We start from the raw sequence: 14,884 nt of genomic DNA, 5'->3' as shown, positions 1-14,884 counted from the left end.
TTAAGTACACAGATATTTCCACGATCCGGTAGCTAAAGGATGAGTGTGGTAGTGACTTGTGCGGTTCTTCTCTGGGGCCATCCAATGCTAAGAGAAGCGGTTCAATGTTTGAAAAAAAAATATGTATCAAATTATGATGATGATGTGAGCAAGAGGCTACAAAGTTATTCTACGTCACAGGGTGATTGAATTAATTTGTGAGTTCAATCAGAATCCAAGCACATCTAGGGTAAAACTTTATACAAGTAGATACACTATGAGGTACAGTAGGACACGAATTCCTGGTACACCTCGCTCTGAAGAAGTGCACCTAACCTAGCTATACCCTTACTACTCGGCGAGTACTTGTGTTTAGCCCCTCCCACCATCTCTGTCATCTCTTCCTACACTAACTGTTTGGTGACTCGTCGTGGAAGTAAGGGTGTGACTGGGTGCATTTATTCGGAGCGAGGTGTGCCATGGCCTCCTGTGTCCAACTGTAGAAGTAAGGAGGTAAAGCAGAAGGATATAAAGCAAGTGCAGCTAGGGACCCAAGGAAGGAAGACAATCAAGTAATGCCTTCAGTGACATCACAGGAGGGTTTTATTTATTTCAGTGGCCTAGATGTAATTAACCTATTCTTCGCAACCGCCACTCTCAGTATAGGGTTAAAGTTTGTTAGTTACAATATATGAAATAAGGATATAAGAGCATATAATAAATTAAGCTAAATACGTTTACTGATTTTAGTACTATCTTTTCTACACCAAGGAGAAAATACCACGTCTTTAAACTGTAATTGTCGTATACTCAAATCCTTAAAATTGTGTTTTTCTGGGAGTTATAACCTTATATACAGTACACCAAAGTATGTACCTGCAGCTTGTACTCTCTTCCACTTAGACATGTCAGTTGTTACATTGAGATCTACAATATGTCTTTTCTACTTTAGAAATGGTTCCAACGTTCCTGGAATCTACACCGTAGGCCAACCTACTTTATCTAACCAGGACGGGTATGTGTCATCATACCCCAACAGAAGTTTAGAAATTCTATAGAAAGAGTATTATACAGACTTCATGTGTATTTCCTTTATATAATGTAACCTGTTCCTGGAGGAAGAACTTGCCACCTAAAACGTTTCTAGGACAAAGACACAAGTATTACCTTGACCTGAAGTTCTGAACAGCAAACTCATGGCTATAGGTAATCAGGAATAGCTGTCTAACTTAACAAGAATAAAACTCATCTCACATCTCAATGTAATTTGAAATATATAGCCTTAATGTGGGCAAAAAAAAAATCACATCTATATCGGCTTTCGCTAAACATTTATTTCCAACAGGAGCTTAGGCCTGTTGAAAGAAAAAACTTGTCTAAAATTGAGATATCGCATCAGTTTTACTGAAGTATATTCATTCTCAAGAGTAAAGGGTATCCTCCAAAATGTCTTTAAAATTCATATAACATTTATCACATGTCTTATACTAATGAATAATTCCTCGAGCCAATTTCTTCACGTTCTACCTCTACATCACCCATACTTCAAATACCCTAATCATCAACTCTCATCAACTTGTCTCAGCATCTCTCGGGTAATATCAATTCTTCAAATCTTTCCGATCAGCAATCTTTGAATTGCCGACTTGCCGTGATTTCCTCACATCCTTAACAATCATTTCCAATAGCAATCAAAAGTAACATTAACCGGGTCTACTTTTGTATCCTTCAGAGCTACGTCATTTCTGTGTTCCAAATTCAACAATTAGGAGAAATGTTCAATTTCATTAAAGACAGTTTTTTTTCTACATAAAATCTATATTTACCTAAGTTATTCTTATATCTATCTACTTAATAACCACTCACTCTCTCTCTCTCTCTCTCTCTCTCTCTCTCTCTCTCTCTCTCTCTCTCTCTCTCTCTCTCTCTCTCTCTCTCTCCCCCCTTAATAAGCATAATGTAATATATATATATATATATATATATATATATATATATATATATATATATATATATATATATATATATATATATAAAGTCACAAAAACAATAAGAGCAAAATATCAATCTAGCTGCTTGGGTATTCAAACGAAATAAATGCAAGGATGCTTACGGCGCTTTCGGATTAACAATAATCGTTCTGAACATAATTCTCCCAGGAGAAAGGTAAAAAATACCTAAAACCAATCATTCAAACATCGTACACATATTTCATATTCCGTCGGGACAACTTGACAGCGGTAAGTCATACAGGAAAGTAATTTGGTCTGATAGAATATGAGTCATAGGCATAAATACAACTGTGGAATACCCTGTGGGACAAGTTTCCTGAGTGGAAGCCAGTGATTCTTAATCTAATACACACAAAAGGAAAATAATGGGTATAGAAACATTACCTGTAATCCTATAGTCCTGCATGGTTCACACGTTTATCACTTACGAGGGCACACAAACACTATACACTTTTTTAAAAGACACTCGACGGTCCTCTACTTCCAAGAAGTCACTTTGGAATATTTTACATCTGAACAAGCAAGCCACCGAAATCAAATGACAAGGCTCGCCTGACCCCACCTAACTGCCAACAGTACCATAACAAACAAACCGATGACCGGCGCAAAAGTCCCAACACCCCGCCCTCACCTGCACCCAAGGACCGCGCCCAGAAATTGGAGGGTGGGTGACGGGGTATGATGGCTTCTTACCACCACTACCCGGTCTAAGAAAAGGGTAAGGGGGTATGCAAGGCAGGGAAGTGAGAGAGAGAGAGAGAGAGGGGGAGGGAGAAAAAAGGAGAGTGTCCTAACAATACAGGTGTTGGGTCTGAACAACCACACATCGATATAATGATTTTTTATTTCTTAGGTCAACACCAAGCGGGCCACAGAAGGCAAATGATGAGGCGTTCCAAGAAGAAAATCTGAGATAAAAACTCGCGAAGGGGAAGGGAAAGTTACCCCTCCCCCCTTAAACATATAGTTATATACATTGAGTCAACGAGGCAATCCTTTTAGTTGCTGCTCCCTCGCTCATCCCGAAATAAAAAAACAGCTAGATTCGATACCCCAAATCGATGAATCGTTCCTTTTTCCCTAAGCACAGGAGGTGATAAAGAGCTGTCTGCCGGCAGCATTATTCAAGTCTTTATTTACCAGGAGGAGGAGGAGGAGGAATGATAAAAAAGAACAAGCAATGATTTTAGACCCACGATGAAGAAGACGCCAGAGTTTCAAAAGATCTTTTCTGGTCAAGATTTATGACCTAACGATAGAGGGGGTGCAAACGACGCCATTCACGCTCGGCCGACCATTTATCGGTCCGACGCCAGATATCTAATACAGCCTTGATGCGGCCGTGAATCGCCAGTTGCGTTAAAAACGCCAGACACTAATAACAGCTCCCGCCCGTTCATAAAAGAGCGTAATTATCTGGATCTTTTCACAGCCAAATGAGGGTTTGTAAATCCTAAATTTGAATTGCCTAATGAAGTCATACTCGATAATCATAAGCGTTAATTGTTCCGTAAATAATGGAAAACTCATCGTGGTTACAAAGGCAGAGAACGATTATGATGTTCCATGGCTATTATTCCACATGGGAGAACGCATCACTATGATTAGAAGGATTATTATGACACCGGCGTTCGTCATCATCATCATAAACGGCCGCCTTTTGTCCGTGTATCGTTACCCCGCAAAACACAGTAGGAACTCGCCTTCTGGGGCGAGACCTGCGGGTCGAAAATAGGGGCGCGCCACGACAGTTCGCTTAGGCAGCCTACTGGAAGACCCTCGGGAAGGGGCGAGTCTCGCTCAAGATGCTTCATTATGATGGTAAATGGATACTCTACCATTTTCAGGTTGAAATCCTTACATGGCCAGGTCTCTCATAACTGACATTTCATGCAAAAATATATTTATGCTATATGTATTTTCCTATCACCACATGACTAATTCAAATCTGGAGTGGGAAGCACCAGAGGGATACAGTGCTCGGATTCCGAATCTTTTTTTTTTTCATCTTTTATTATGAAAATACAATTACATTTTCTTAACATACATTTTTTTCCCTTATATAAAGAAATATTTCCTTAACAAATTATATTTTACATTTTTGTATATACATTATAACATCTAATATATGATAAAATTTTCCGAATCAAGTGTACAGGGAAGGGATGAGACTACTGGTCCCAAGATCCTTTTAATTGATTCTAGTAGATGCCGAAACCCATTCAAAGACGAGTGAACTAGAATATAGTTACTAGATTAATGTAGGCTGGGCGCCTAACGACCTAGTCAATGTGATCACAGAGCTGCTCCTTTTTGCCTGAATATGTTATAAGCGGAGGGTCGAGTAATGACATTTCCAAATATATCTCAACCGTGATTATGATTATCTCCTTACTTGCGTTTTCCAAGATTCTTATAAATGTATCCGTCATCTGAAGGACAAGCCCTATTAAATTTACTTCCCTCTTCTTTTATCCACTTTTAACCCCTTCCTAACTGAGAAAGATAGGGGTACCAAGTTTACTAATATGGAAAAGAGGGAACAAATAAACACAAACCACCTTCACAAATGAAAATAACACTGCGAGCAAATGTTTTGCCCAAAGCCATACACAACTAGGAAACATTAAATCAGGTTAAAGAAAGGATATGAAAAGCGATAAACAGGATATTTGAATAATATCGTTACGTTAAACTTTGTTCAACTCTCAAGATGCAAAAAGAACAATACGAAAAATTCGAATACAAATTCATACGTCCTTATATCAATTATCGGTGTTTGTTTGTTTGTGAGTATAATGAAACTAATATATATATATATATATATATATATATATATATATATATATATATATATACGTATATATATATATATATATATATATATACATATACATATAATAACCACCAAGTGCCTGACTGTAAATATCTAAATATATAAATATATATATAAACAATATAAATGAGTATATATATATATATATATATATATATATATATATATATATATATATATATATTTATATATATACATACATATATATTATATATATATATATATATATGTATGTATGTATGTATATAGTATATACATTTCCTGTCACGCTCACGAAGGAGAGAGAGTATTTCTACCCTTATGAGAGGGGTACTCCGAAAGTTCCACTCGAAAACCACGCCCTTCCACAAATTGCCAAACCAGAGGGTTGTAGTTAGGAAAGCAGGTGGGGTGGGAAGGGTTGAATCTGTGTGCGCGCGTGCATATCTAAGTAGTTTGACGTCATATTTGGCAGCTTGGGTACACTAGTATATTGATATTATATTACATTATATTATATCATATATAACTATATATACATATATATATATATATATATATATATATATATATATATATATATATATATACACACATATTATATATATATACATATATATATACATATATTACACACACAAATATATATATAAATATATATATACATATATATATATATATATATATATATATATACATATATATACATATACATATATATACATATATATATGTATATATATATATATATATATATATATATATATATATATATATATGTGTGTGTGTGTGTGTGTGTGTGTGTGTGATTGTACATTAAGAGGACGCAATAAGCCAAAGTGAACACAGTTTTTCATATTTGTTGGACATGTCCATCAGTCTACATCTACAGCCAAAAACTCAAACTTAAACATTATACTGAATGTACATTTATGGTAAAATTACGCTGAAAACTGTAATATCATAAAAAATTCTCAACGCATGACTTAATTTGTGGAATGTTGATTGCAATATATCAAAATGCGTAAAACAATATGCTTATTATGCTGTATGCTTTAAATATAAAACACTTATCAGAATTAACATGCATTATGTGAAACTTCCAAATGGTAGCTTCCTTAACTTATTACACTTATCACGCTTTTCCTCTTTTTGATATTTCTTTTAAGGTGTTTATTACGATCATGGATTATCTTGGAAAACACTTTCCTCTTTATTCACCTTTTTTGTTAAGGTTTTCTAACTTAAATGTAAATATACTACAACATCTTTTGAAGAGTTTTTTTTTCTTGGAAAGGAAATTTCAAATAAAGAATAAACATTTCAGCGAAATTTTTTGTTCCTGTCTAGTAACGCCCTGAACATAAATCTCAATTGTTACTTATCAGCATAGAAATCTTCCCTGAAAATCTGTCATCATCTTTTTTGTTCCCAGTCTTATGGACGCCTTTCATATCTGCAAATATTTTTGAACAAGATCCAACACACTGATATGGTCAAGATTATCAATAAAGAATTTATTTCCATCTCTTGAGTCCTGGGAAAAAGAAGGGACATCTCAACAAATACCTGATTCTATCTAAAGTTCAGTAGTAGCCTAAAGGAAACTTGACCATCCACGATATAAATCAAAATTATACTACATCGAGAATTATGATCAGGAACTATCCTAAATTCTAGTTCATTCCAACCCTTGGAAAGCCATAAAAAATTGGGACAGATGATCCTTCCAGATTTGAAGAAGTGTGTCGATAAACAACCACTTGCATGAACAGTATGTCACTTAAAATAAACTCCAATATATTCGTGTACACACATATATATAGTGGTATCGAAATGACCGGTAACGAAAAATCCCAGTCACAAAATTTCCAGTAGCGAAATGTCCGGTATCAAAATGTCCGGTATCGAAATGTCCAGTATCAAACTGTCCGGTCACTCAAATACCAATTTCAGCTCTGAACTACTTGAATTTTATTTCAAACCGTTGAGAAGTACTCTAGCTTTTACAGATTTATAGAGTTGGATTAATTAATCAAACGCATCAACAATAAAAAGGACCGAAAACTTTACACTATTAAACAGCATACAGAATTTCAATCAAAGAAAAACAGTCATCACGAATTGAATAGGATTATTACCAGACGGATCAATCGTAGTTACTCCTACATTGAATCTTTTGCTTTAATGTTGTTACTGTTCTTATGATATATTATTTTTCCTTGTTTCCTTTCCTCACTGTGCTATTTTCCTTGTTGGAGTCCCTGGGCTTATATCATTCTGCTTTTCCAACTAGGGTTGTAGCTTAGCAAGTAATAACAATATTAATAATAACAATAATAATTGCCTAACCTGATGACCTTCGTATGTATAGAGGTCAGCCTGCTTTGGGCGAAGGAACGCATGACCTATTGTACATAGTGATTGTTCATCTTTGCTAGGAAATTTAGAATACTATAACATAGCAGTGATGACCAAACCACAACATCAATGCAAAGACATCTGCAATGTCACATCAATGTCATTTTACAATATCTGAATAAAAATTCAGAATAGGAATCCTGAAATTTAATAAAAAGAAAAAAAATTGAGGGTAGAGAAATTACACACGCTGAGGATAGTTTAAGTCAATACATTACAGTAAACTCCATCACAATTCGATATAATACAAATATATATAAGAATTAAGTTAAAAATGTAATCTAGCTTTAACATACTTTTAAATAACAACGCATATAGTTAGAGAAGAAAATTAAAAGGAATTGTAGATACTTTGAGAGTCAATAAGGCAAAATCTTTTAGCATCTACAGTGAACCTCCCCCTTTGGCATTTTTTACAAATTACAGTTGAATATCACGTCTTCCAATGAATTCAAGCACGCGCACGCACACAAACACACATGTATATATATATATATATATATATATATATATATATATAGAGAGAGAGAGAGAGAGAGAGAGAGAGAGAGAGAGAGAGAGAGAGAGAGAGAGAGAGAGAGAGAATTAAAACAAATCCAATTAGTAAGGATTGATTCTAATACCGATACATTTATACATTAAATATCCAAAAGGAGCTTTGTCTCCTATTCCTGTACACACACACACACACGCACGCATATATATATATATATATATATATATATATATATATATATATATATATATATATATATATATATATACACACATATACAGTAATTCAAGTTTACCTCTAATGCTTACAAATCTGGAACGAAAGAAAGAATGAATGAGATACCTACACAATTTTATTCTTCCTCTTACCTTCATATTGACACATTTAATCTCAGATTTAAACCTACATTCTATAGTCTTTCGCAAGCTCTGCTCTCTTGAGAACGAGCTTCTCAAAGAGCTCAAAAGAGCTCACAGCTGCCCATCTCCGGGATGATCAGGACGTCCATCATTCCCTCAATTCATCAAGCGCTGTAATCCTCCTATTCCATTATACATTCCGATCAAGAAAGTATGAAGGCGTTTTTATCTTCCATGAAATACTGTAATTCGATGAGCGGACTACAAGAAGGTGAATTCATCTTCCTTATATGATAAAGAGAAAGTGTCTCGCTATATATATATATATATATATATATATATATATATATATATATATATATATATAGATAGATAGATAGATAGATAGATATAGATATATATACAAATATATATATATATATATATATATATATATATATATATATATATATATACTTATTTACATATATACATAATTTATATATATACATACTGTATATATATGTATATATATATATATATATATATATATACAAATTTCTTGTCACGCTCAGGGGTGAGGGAGTAGTCACACTCTGGTAAAAGGGGGTGTCACAGTACAATCGGAAACCACACTTACAAATTGCCGAACCAGCGAATTGAAGTTAGGAGAGGGGGAAGGGTGTACGAGCGGTTGATTCTGTGTGCGCGTGTATGTGTGTGGATGTATCTATCTAAATATTTAGACATTTATGACAGCTTGGTCACACTAGTTATTAAATATTCAGAAAAAAATATGAACATTTTAACTTGCATTTATAGGAGGATATTTATATGAATAATAAAATTAAAGAGTAAAAATCCTATAAAACTGAAATAGTTTAAACTGTTTAAAGTATAAACAAATGACTTTTATGAGCCTAAATTCAAACACACTGGATATAAATGGGAATCAGTGGGAATAAATGTATTTAGGTATATACTCTTTATACTTAAAATCTTAAATGAAAGCGAAAAATGGTTAGTTTGCTACGCAAAACTTTGAGGGATATATTTGGGAACTGGCGTTTTCAGAACACGTATCACAATCTTTAGCCTACTTGCTAACATTTGCACCATGACCTAACATATATATATATATATATATATATATATATATATATATATATATATATATATATATATAATGTTTATGTATATGTATATATATGTATGTATATGTATGTATGTATGTATACATACATAATTAATATATATATATATATATATATCATATATATAATATATATATACATAATATATATATATATGTATATATATATATATATATATATATACACACACACACGTGTGTGTGTGTGTGTGTGTGTGTGTGTTTGTAAACGTGGGGTTGCAGCTGTATCTATAATTGGAAGCTAGAGAGAGAGAGAGAGAGAGAGAGAGAGAGAGAGAGAGAGAGAGAGAGAGAGAGAGAGAGAGAGAGAGAGAGAGAGAGAGCCAAAAGTTCACCTTTCCCTAAAATAGCAACTCTCCCTCAAAAGTTTTTTTTTATTGTAACGAGATTTGAAAACAATAAATCACACTGAAAATACAACTAATCTTTATGAATATTTCATTTCTATCTGAGTGTGTGTTTGTTTGTTTACAAACGTCGGAACGTTCATTCTTCACTCACTAGCCACAGATGAATAATATCACTGAAAATGTTCTTTTGCAAGGTTTACAATATGAGGACTGGATATACAATTAAATTTTACAGTACAGGTCATATATAAGGAAAGCCTCCATATAATTGAATAATTGCTTACATCTAAAGTGAAAAATTTCTAGAAATCTGACTCTACTATGCTAAGTTAACTTAGATTTTGAATGTTAAGTTAAAAGATCATTACAATATTGTATTTAGAAAAAGGTCTACAGTAAAAAGACGTCCACTTTATACGCAATTATAGAAATTAAGCATGACACCTGAAAGCAAACTCTCAAGTCTTAGGTGAGCCTAAATTTAGAATGACAACGATCAGTCTAACCCAGCCGTAGCAGTGAGCGAGGCGTAGATTCAGACACGGTTTTCGAAAACCGTTTCTTCAATATTACAAAATCTGTCAGTCTGGAATGGAGTTAATTAAGAGTACATTAATTATTTCCTAGACAAGGGTTTATGAACCAGTGCAAGTATAAGAGTATTCACAAATGATTTCTGAAGAAAAAATTATCTGTGGTATTATCGGTAAATAAACAATCGACCTAAGAGCGAACAGTGACAGCTTTCCCCTCCCTCTCACAATCCGTGTTTAGATTCTTAAATCTTTACACTATCATTTGACATCTTATAAATACATTTCGGCAAGCTTTCTCGGAGATACCAAAGGAAATAAGCTGATAACAATACAACATCGCAATTTTATATCAAAGTAGAGAGAGACCCTATAAGATCTAACTGCAGGTAAAAGATATTATTACTAGCTAAGCTACAATCCTAGTTGGAAAAGCAAGATGCTACGAGTTCAAGGGCTCCAACAGGGAAATAACCCAGTGAGGAAAAAAAAAAAAAAACTTTGAGAAGCAATGAATAAAAAATATATGAAATATCTTAAAAGATCGGTAACAACGTTAAAAGAAATATGTCAAATATAAACTATAAAGAGAGACTTATGTCGCCTTGTTCAACATAAAAATATTCGCTGCAAGTTGGAACTTATGAAGTTCCAACGATTCAACTGGTCACAGCTGGAATGAAACTTCAAGAATGTTGCGTAGTGTTGAGCATTATGATGGAGAAGGCAAGACCATTAAGTGTATACCTAGTATTGCGTACAAGATGGTACAATCTGGTAAGATCTGAATGTAAAGGATGGTCAGAATAATGAAAAATCCTATGCAACACGAATCACGAACTAATTGAACGACGGTGCCAGAGATTAATATCTAGATCAGGAATAAGAAATTTAATAGACTGTAAGTCCCTGTCCAACAAATTAAGATGAGATTCTGCAGCTGAAGACCAGACAGGAAGATAATACTAGATATAAAGTAGAAGGAAAGTATTAAAACACTTCCGAAAGATAGATTGATCACCAAAACTTTTGATTTTGGAGTATCCTTTTTTTCTAGAACTGCTTACCAGAGCAAAAGAGTCTTCTACCTCACCAAGTGGAGAGTAGCGACTCGACAATTACAGTGCAGTAGTTAAACCCTTCAGCGAAGAAGAATTCTTTGGTAATCTCAGTGTTGTCAAATGTATGAGGATAGAGGAAAATGTGTAAAGAATAAGCCAAACTATTCGGTGTATATGTAGGCAAAGGAAAAATGAGCCGTGACCAGAGAGAAGGATCCAATGGAGTACTGTGTGGCCAGTCAAAAGACCCAATAACTCTCTAGCGATAGTATCTCAATGGGTGGCTGGGGTCATGGCCAACCTACTATCTATTACGAACTTCTAGACCACAATCAAGGCATTTTTATACAGGATTGCATTGAAAAAAAAAAAAAAGGAATCATATGCTCTAAGGTCTCTGCGAATGCCAAATTGCAAACTAAGGACCAGATTAGCTAGTTTAGACTCAGGAAAACAGGAATGATTAACATCGAGCTACTCATTACTCTACTTACAGTCTAACGCATCAGCCAAAAGGGTTGCCTTTTCCTTTGAACAGTGATTGACAGAGTCATGTGGTCCAAGTAAAGGGGGACCTGTTAACTCTACACCAAAGAGTACAGATTTAAGGGTAGCCACCTTTTATGTCAATGAGTTGTACCAAAAAGGGTTTCTTTTATGATCAAATTGTTACGAAACATAAAAAAAAAATCGCAGTACAGTTATGATTAATAATATTTCCCCACTTTTGACACTTCACGCATTCCAATACCTATGGAAGAATTGACGTTTGGTTTCCGGTTTTTTTTTTCTAGTTACCTAATACAACTCCCTTAGAACATATACAATTATACATACATACATATATATATATATATATATATATATATATATATATATATTAATATATATATATATATATATATATATATATATATATATATATATATATACACTGTATATATATAGCATACAGTCCATTTTCTTTATTTTAACTTTAGAATTTAAAGCTACAAATAACACTTTCATGTGAATTTCACTTGACATTAGGGATAACTTACCCACCAAAAGGAAAATCAACTTGGGAATAGCTTCCGCACAAAAGGTAATTCTACATAAGTCTATCCATTCCTGCAACGATTCAAGCCCGTCATTTCATACACATGTAACACTGACTTACGTGTATATATATGTAAATATATGCTGTGCATGTATGCACACGTGTATAATATATACATGTATATATATTTATATATATAGGTATATATATATATAGGTATATATATATATATATATATATATATATATATATATATATATATATATAAAGTATTATGTACAGGAAAAGATTAAACTTTAACATTTCCCTTTTTGACTGGACAGTTACGCTAATATACCTATGAAATGTTTGACTATTAATTAAAAGGATAAGAAAGATTGATATTATTTAAGGTTTAAATAATATTACACAAAATTTCCCACATAAAAACATATGAGCTGAATATATATATATATATATATAGAGAGAGAGAGAGAGAGAGAGAGAGAGAGAGAGAGAGAGAGTAGGTTGGCCAGGGCACCAGCCGCCCGTTGAGATACTACAGCTAGAGAGTTATGGGGTCCTTTGACTGGTCAGACAGTACTACATTGGATCCTTTTCTCTGGTTACAGTTCTTTCTAATTGCCTACACATACACCGAATAGTCTGGCCTATTATTTAAAGATTCTCCTCTGTTCTCAAACACCTGATAACACTGAGATTACCAAACAATTCTCCTTCATCCAAGGGGTTAATTACTGTACTGCAATTGCTCAGTAGCAACTTTCCTCTTGGTAAAGGTTGAAGAGACTCTTTAGCTATGGTAAGCAGCTCTTCTAGAAGGACACTCCAAAATCAAACCATTGTTCTCTAGTCTGTTATAGTGCCATAGCTTCTGTACCATGGTCTTCCACTGTCTTTGGTTAGAGTTCTCTTGCTTGAGGGTACACTGGGGCACACTATTGTATCTAATTTCTCTTCCTCTTGTTTTGTTGAAGTATTTATAGTTTATATAGGAATTATTTATTTTAATGTTGTTGCTGTCCTTTAAATATTTAATTTTTCCTTGTTTCCTTTCCTCACTGGGCTATTTTCCCTGTTGGGGCCCCTGGGCTTGTAGCATTCTGCTTTTCCATCTAGGGTTGTAGCTTGGCATTTAATAATGATAATAATAATAATAATAATAATAATAATAATAATATATGTACGTGTATGTATAAAAGCTATATACACGAAATAAATATATCTACAACACAAACGAAACAAGATTAAAAGATTTGTCGGTGAAAGTAATTTTCAAAAAATCAGATCACCTTCCTACAGCCAATAAGTTGCCGTTCCATTAGCTCACGAAAATAATAAGAGAAAATACTACTGAAAAATCAAAAGAAAAAGCCAAACCAGCAACTCGACCGGAGAAGGCGCAGGGCATCAAAGAAGGAATTTATTAATCCAGTGGAAATTTCATTCTCTTTGCAGCCTGGCCACTCGGCGTCACTGCCATATCTCCATAAACCTTTCCGCTAAACGACCGGGTTTCCAGCGACCACTTCGAAAAACGACCCCAGAGCCACTAAGACCTCGGAAGGGCGACAAAGGGGAGAGCGAATGACAGAAATCCGAGAGACACGACCGGCTCCAAATGGCACCCACAGATCATGGCTTCAGTGGAGGACGTCTTTTATCTCAAAGTCAGTTTTAAAGACTATTCTCCTTCATCTCCGCCATTCCCCCAGTTATAGCTTGTGACAGGTATTTCTCGGTCTAGTTGAGAGAGAGAGAGAGAGAGAGAGAGAGAGAGAGAGAGAGAGAGAGAGAGAGAGAGAGATCGGGATCTCAATATTCTGAAATGCGTCTGTGAGGAGATGCACTTTATGAAAAGTTAAAAATATAACCAAAAGAAAAGTTAGGAAATATAACCAAAAGAATTGCGATTTTTCATTTCGGCAGTAAATTAAGGGATCAATTCTAAAATATCTAATTTGATTTTGAACTCACTAGATACGTTTTCACGCCCTAAAACTTATCAACCTAATGTTGATGGGCTTTATTTGTCATGTTTCTTAGCTACGATTACAGAAAGAAGTTTAGCTTTTTTGTTTTCATGCCAATATTTGCAACAAAGCAACAGATAGTTTAAGCAAATACAATGCCTCCTAACTTTCTATTATTAAAGATTATGTGATCTAACCACATCCACACGATTAAAATCACACAATAATCCAAGAAGAGTGCCCATGTGTTTACCCAGGTTGGTAACAGTTTTCAGGTTTCTCAGTGGAAAGGAAATTCTAATAACATGGAAAGAGATCCAATGGACCTTCATCACTAGTGACAAAAACAACTACTCAAGGAAGATAAAAAATCCTAAAGATTATAGAATGAAGCGTGGAAGTAATTGAAACACTCGTACTCAATACTTGTATCACGCACTATGGGTTTCCATAAGGAAATCGAGAGTAAGAAAAAAAAATCCTTTTATGCCTCCCATGACCAAAGAGCAGTGACTTGTATAACTGATAGTTGGTAATTCATGGAGAATTATAGCCAGGTTAGAGAAGTAAATTAGGTTAGCAACCGCATCTCTGGAGAATAACTCAGGATCGGATAGTTAACATAATGGCGTTTAAAGGAACGCCGTATTCTGAATAACTGTCAATCTCTCTCATATACCTAGATTTTCAAAA

The 14,884-nt window shown here is 34.2% G+C and overlaps 1 long non-coding RNA gene across 1 annotated transcript in view; it reads right to left on the bottom strand.

Moving 5' to 3' along the window:
• Positions 1-2,559, bottom strand: part of LOC137658139 (uncharacterized) — a 361,120-nt gene extending 358,561 nt beyond the window's left edge. Inside the window, exon 1 of the long non-coding RNA XR_011047258.1 lies at positions 2,376-2,559. This is a non-coding gene — a long non-coding RNA (uncharacterized lncRNA). The remainder of the gene's footprint in view (positions 1-2,375) is intronic.
• Positions 2,560-14,884: the final 12,325 nt, after the last annotated feature.

The sequence above is a fragment of the Palaemon carinicauda genome, chromosome 19 (genome assembly GCF_036898095.1).
Source record: "Palaemon carinicauda isolate YSFRI2023 chromosome 19, ASM3689809v2, whole genome shotgun sequence".
Taxonomy (NCBI): Eukaryota; Metazoa; Arthropoda; class Malacostraca; order Decapoda; family Palaemonidae; genus Palaemon; species Palaemon carinicauda.
Note: the sequence above shows the minus strand (reverse complement) of the source record. Positions and strands in the feature narration are given on the sequence as shown.